Here is a 6,995-nt window from a genome sequence, read left to right on the forward strand (position 1 = left end):
TCTAGCACAATCTAGACGAGATGGCCCAGCACCATGACCAGCTGAGTCTTAAATGTGCTCAGCGTAGCGGAGTCAACCACTTCCCTGGGGAGATTATTCCAATGATTGACTGTTCTCATTGTGAAAAATTTACCTCTCGTGTCCGATCGGAATCTCCCTGGGAGTAACTTGTACCCGTTACCCCTTGTCCTCACCATGTGGCTCCTTGTAAAAAGGGAGTCTCCGTCTTCTTTGTAGCTCCCCTTTAAGTACTGGTACCTGGTGATGAGATCACCTCTAAGCCTCCTTCTCTCAAAGGCTGAACAAACCCAGCTCTCTCAGCCTGTCCTCACAGGGCAGGCTTCCCAGGCCCTTGATCATCTTGGTGGCCCTTCTCTGGACCCCCTCCAGCCTGTCCACATCTTTTTTGTATAACGGGGACCAGAAGTGTGCACAGTATTCCAGGTGTGGCCTGACAAGCGCTGAGCAGAGAGGGATAATGACTTCTTTATCTCTGCTGGTGATGCCCTTTTTGATGCAGCCCAGCATCCTATTGGCCGCCTTGGCTGCAGCAGCACGCTGTTCACTCCTGTTGAGCTTCCTGTCCACCAGGACCCCCAGGTCCCTTTCCACGGAGCTGCTCTCGAGCCAGGTGGATCCCAGTCTGAGCTGCAATCCTGGATTATGTTTTCCCAGGTGCAAGACCTTACACTTGTCTTTGTTAAACTTCATCAAGTTCTTGTTAGCCCACTCCTCCAGCCTATCCAGATCTTCCCGCAGGGTGGCTCTCCCTTCCAGAGTGTCTACTTCCCCACTCAATAAGCAGGACTTGTTTTCTAAAGAACAGCTGCTAGGAGCATACATGCTTTATACCAGCCTAGGTAGAGCTCAGGACGGAGACCGACCTGAATTCAACTCCCTTCAGGCTAAGACACAAATCATATTCCCTGCATCTTGAATAAGGGAACTGGGTCTGTCTGAGGGGACTTGGGTACACTACAGAATTCTACTATCCTTTTCCTAGCTTAATATTCAAAGTTGCTTTTTTCATCTTTTATAAAGCAAAACCATGACCTTGGAGCACAGTCATGAATGATTTCATAAGAGATTCCAGTACAGCCAATAAAAGACAGTTAGAGCTAATACTTCATTGTCATCAGTAGTTTTCCAGGATACAGTAATAACTGCAGGAAGAAAATGTGGCAAGCAAAAAGTCAAGGTATTAAAATAACTCACAATAGAGCTTGAGTCTTCTCTTTAAAGAATCTATGTCCAAACACCATGTGTTAATCAGATAGTGGTTTGCTTCCTGAAGTGACCATGATTTTATTCAGAGGGCCAAATTCCATTGTGGAGTTAGTGAAATTCCCTGTACCTCAGTGATACAGTTACGGCTCAAACTCCTGTTTGTCAGGAATCTGCATTATGGGTTTTTCGTTAATGATCTTCCATAGAAGGACATACTAAGTTTATGCATTTAAAAAAAAAAAAACCAAAACTTTTTACACAGATATAAATAAGTGTGAAGCAATAAGAATAATGCTTCAAGTTTTAAAGAACAAAAGAAAAGCAAAAAACACCCAAGCCTCTTACAAGGTGGTGTATTTGCAGATTGAAAATAAATCGTAACAGAAAAAATTTCAGCAGGCTCAATATGCCTACCTGTGGTGCATTTTCACTTTTCTTGATAACTCATGGTAACTGGTATTGTAGGTTGAGATTTAATAAATACTACTCAGGGTTGTGAGTAGTTGCCTGAACTACTGCTTTGAAACAAACATCAAAAATGTGGGTGAATAGGTTTAGTTAGTTTGTTATTGGTATTCAAAAGAATATCATGGCTGTGGAATTCTGAGCTAACTAACACGTTTAATTATGTACCATTTGAGTTTGGATTTGCTTCCCCTGAGCCTGAAGACACATCTTGTTAACATTCTTCTTTCTATGGAGATTAAATTAGCATCCAGTTGGTTTCATTACCAGGTCTGTGAATGCTGTACCTCTTAGAAAAGAGGCACTTCCTCAGCCTGAGATCTTAGAGTAGCTCTGACTCAAAACGTCTTTTAATACATAATCCAGAGTTTGAACTTCATTTAAATGACATATAGACCTTGTATTGGTCTCTGTACAATGATTAATTCAACAATTCTTGCCATGTATTCTTAATCAGTCTTTCACTCTGTGTATTCATTCAATAATTTTGTGATCAGAAAGTTAACTTTGAATAATTAAAGCTGGTAATAAAACTACTGGATTATTGTGAGATTGCTCTCAAAAAAATCAGGTCCAGTTTTAAATTGTATAGTTTATGTTGCCTTTCTCTTAATTTGCTTAATACTAAAGTACAACAAAAATGGGGGGAAAAAAGGTTTCTAGATAGAAGTATTAATTATTTGAGTTTTAAATCTCTTAATCTTAAAATTCATACACAGTTTCAGTCTGTATTATGAAAACACAGAAATCCAAATATTATAGGAATCAAGAAACAGTAATGGTAAAACTTGCCAAGTACCTAAAAGTTTTAGATGTTTGAGTTACTTTTGGGAAACAGTGTAGCTTCTGAAATTCTGGATCTCTTCCAAAGGCTGCATTTCTTCTCTAAGCCTTATCTCTTCCCTTTTTTAGTTGTGGTAGTAGATTTTTTTTTTTTGAAAGCTGTCACTGTAGACACAGGTGTATCTTGCATATGCAGCTGATACACTTTTTGTTTCCTCTAAGCATGTGCTATAAATTAATTTACCTAACATCTATCTTCCATTCCAGCTCTTCCTCCTGAATGTGGAACTTGCCCTTCAGCGACTTTGAGAGTTCATAACTTCAGGTCTATGAGCTCTGAATAAATGAACGCATTCACCTGGTGTGGGTGGGGAGAGGAATGAAAGATTATTAATGAATTTCCTGCTAGGGAGAACTCAGTAACTGAGTTATTGAGTCTCTCCCCTGCCCCCCAGCAACAAGTGCAGTAAGGTCACAAATTAGCTTTTGCCCTGGTTTGAGATTTTTAACGTTTTGGTCCAGTGTTAACAGAAAAGTCATTCTGATAGCTTGCCAGTTTTCATTCTAGTTTATTATATAGAAGTTACTGCCTGAATTATGGGACAAAGAGAAGAGCAATTTTTAGCAAAAAGCGCTTCTAAATGCGTCACTGTTTGAAGGTGTTGTGTTTAAGTGAACCCCATTTGTAACTGTAAAGAATCTTTATTTTTTGTTTTGGACAGAGATGGTGAGAGGAAGAGAAATAATCGTAATACTGACTTTCTAAACGGACACCATTGTAATTATAAGGCTAGTCTCAACTGGTTTTAGCCAGAACAATTCTATTGCAATCCATGAAACCGCATGTTTTGCTAGCTGAAAATCTCTCCTGTGGTGTCTGCCTCTTGATATCTCTTGATGCTGTCTTGTTATCTTCTTCCCTTCCAACTTCTTCTACCTGTTTTAATTGTAAAGTGAAGGAACAAGAGTGTTTTGAGATAAGCAGATAAGATTAAAGTGTCAAGCTGATGGACCTTTTACTAATCAACAAGTTGATTAACTCTCAGGAAAGGCAAACAGATTTGGCTAATAATATGCCAGAATACAGGAAAACACCATGCCTAAAATTCAACAGTTAAAGGTAATATTAATTTAACTTGAAATGAACCACTCTTGAAAGAAGTTGGAGTTGCGGTAACAAGAGCTGTGTTCCTAAAATGGATTTTCTGGATCAGAGCTTTCTGGATAAATAACAGTTACAAGAGAGGAAGCTGAGATTTTCCCAGAAGGCTTCTGAGATCTAGCCAAGAAAGATATACAGTCATTTAACAGGCAAAATCATGGTATGTTTAAAAAAATTTGAAAGAAAAGATCTGATCTGACTCTAGCATTTCAGGTTTATATTCTTTCCATTTCAGTTGGCTAGATTCCTTCTGGCTCTGAGATTCAAAGGAAAGGCAATGTACACAGGAGGCAAAATTTGTAGAAAACATTTCTCTAGTTAGATGCAATATACTTTCAGGAGTCTGAGTTTCATCTAGTAATGCATTTGCTTCTGTAAACAGGCAGTAAAGTGAAGTAATAGGACTTGGAAGCAGTCCTTGCTCAATGATGGGAGAATATACTTTATCTGTTGTCAGAAATAATACAGGGTCCACTGTGCCTGGTTGATATTATTCAGGCACTGAAATCTGTTAAATCAGAAGGCGCTCAAGAGTAAAAAATGAAAGGGAAACACTAGTTTTCTTAGTTATTTCATGTGATTCATCTGAAATGTATAAACTTTGCTTTTCTAACAGTACCTCAACTTCTCTTTGAATACCACAACTACATTTTCTCCATTATTTTGTATATCCTAATGTAAACAAGCTAACAACCTCCCTCCTGCCTCATTTAATTATGTTTAACAAGTAATCAATCTGAATTAACAACAGACGACTTCATGCTGTTCATATATTTTTAACAGATGTGTTCGTATAATTCTGTGAATATATTTGGCAATGAAGGGAATCTGCTGTGATTCACCAGTTTCCTGGGAGAAGACTTGGGGCCCACATCATCTTAATTAAGCATTGTTGTTTTAGACATCTGATGCTTGTGATCAAGTTAAATAATAGTTCATTAATTTCTATTTATCAAATACTTGTGCTGATGGAGCTTTTTCATTTAATCTATAAGAAGGGCCTTTTAAATTCTTTCTTGAAAGATTTTTCTGCTAATACCTTTGGGGGATAGAATGAAAAATAATTTAACAAATGCATAGTAAATAAATGAATAGAGTCCCAAAATTCAAACACCATAAATCAGCTTGGCTGAAGTATTCAATTTTCAGTTAATACACTCAACAATAAATATAACAGGGATTAGTTACATGAGAGAATGTTTGTCTTGTTATGGATTTTATAGCAGCCTTTATTTTAGCTTTTATATACTGTTTAATTAAGTCTGGATTTTCAGCCAATTAGAATGTTCGCCCATACTGTCCACCCATGACTTCGTTGTATTCACTATTTTGTGTTTCTCTAACATTGGGCCCATTTGCTTTATGTGAGAGTTGTATCTAGGGTAGCAAATCTCATGTTTTATTTACATGGAAGATTTGAATCCCTAAACACGGTGGAGCGCTGTAGAAGATTAACTCTAGTTCTAGATTTAAAAATGTGGGCTGATTCTACTATGGCTGAATGAGTTTTGTAACTTGAATACAAATCTAAAACTAAATAAATGTTGTAAGCTCTGTCCTTCACCAACTTGCAAATAATGTACGCCAGTGGCAGCATTTGCTCATTAGCTGATTGGTTGTCACAAATGTCGATGCTATAAAAGCCTCACCAGTGGACAGTTCAATCAACCTCCTAGAAAGAGTAGATAAGATTTCCTCAAATGACTTGACAGTTACATATTTCTGGCATAGAATCTAGATGCCATCTGATAAGACATCGGTGAGAAACAAAATGAGGAGAGAAAGATGGGTGTGTGTGTGTGTGTGTTTTTGTAATTAAAGAATTCACTATTTAAATATTTTTTTTGTTTTCCAACAAGCTGAATTGCAGAAGTTAGTAACATTTCTTTAAAGATATAATTCTGAACTTCGTATGGAGAGCAGTTAGGAAAACTCTGTAGCTCTTGGGGAGCCCTAAGAACAAACATTGTTTCTGAGATGGCTCTGTGTGCAAAATCAAGGGGCTCTTTTCTTTCTGTCATTAGGCAATTGTCGTGTGATTACAGGTACATTTGCTTTATTTTTTTATGCTTTTTAAAAATTTTTTAACACTAACCCATGTCTTACTTGTAGAGGGCAGGAATTCATCCTTGCAACGGCTGCTGTGGTGACTGGCATCTGTGTTAATGTGTGGGGTTTTCTTGCATCACACTTGTGTAATTATGGCAGTAACAGTTTCAGTATGGCTTAGAGCATAAATATTCTAATAAACTCAACTTCCATTGTAGAAGAGTTTTTATAGTTGAAATATATAATTTCTGTTACTTGTCTGAGTATTTCAGGTGAAATGACTTTAATCTTGGGAGTGGAACGTTATCACAATGGTAGCAAGAATTGACTCATAGGTTAGATGGTCAATGTTTCAAGTGACTTCAAGTCTAATTGTTGAGAGGTACTGTAGCCTAGCGTGAAGAATAGATTGTTACTTATGTTTTAGGTGCAAATTTCCATTCATGGACATGCTGAACTTCTGAATTAGAAGCATTTAAAATCTTTTTTTATTTTATGAAAACAAGCTGCATTATAGCTCCTCTTGGACTGGATCAAAGATTGCAAAAGCTAGTATTGCACTGAATGCAGTTCCACTGGCTCCAGTGACTGGCCTTTTAGGAAGGGCTCAGGCCAGGAAGGAGGAGGAGTACAACTCTGACTCCTCACCTCACCTCTTACATGGTAAAAAAGAGTGTAGATCTCATGCTGGGCTTTCACAGGTGAGGGAATTGTCTTTTGGTTGTCAAATCCTGGACTTTTAGTCTTGCTGAGGATATAATAGCAACATTCCCTAGCAGTGTCCAAGCATCTCCCCTGACTCTTCTTTTTTTTCTTTAAGGGAATGAATCAAGACTTTGCTTTCCAGCTTTAAAACTCTTTTACCTTTTAAAACTCACTAAGTAAGCATGAAATCTTAGTCATGGCAATCATCCAAGAGATCATAAAACTGAATCATTGACTTCTAACACTGGGAACTATTTTGGATCAGTAGAACTATTTTGATAAGCAATTAAGCAATTACCTGCACAGTTATAATAATGCAAAGCTGCTTAGATGTATTAAAACAGTGATGTGGCAACGCTATTTAGGGTCATGATAGTATACGCAGTTTAACGCAAGGGGGACATTAATGGGGAAAAAAAGTGCTATGATATTTGGAGGACTTTGGCATCCCTGCCCATGGCAGGGGGGTTGGGGTTAGATGATCTTTAAGGTCCCTTCCAGCCCAAGCCATTCTATGATTCTGCGACTCTTAGATCTTTGTATTCATATGCTGATACTAGCATTGACCATCTGGAAGGGGCAACTGGACTGGACTCTACTCTCT

This window comes from Nipponia nippon, unplaced genomic scaffold, assembly GCF_047370975.1.
Source record: "Nipponia nippon isolate SJK-2023a ecotype South Korea unplaced genomic scaffold, ASM4737097v1 scaffold_6, whole genome shotgun sequence".
NCBI lineage: Eukaryota > Metazoa > Chordata > Aves > Pelecaniformes > Threskiornithidae > Nipponia > Nipponia nippon.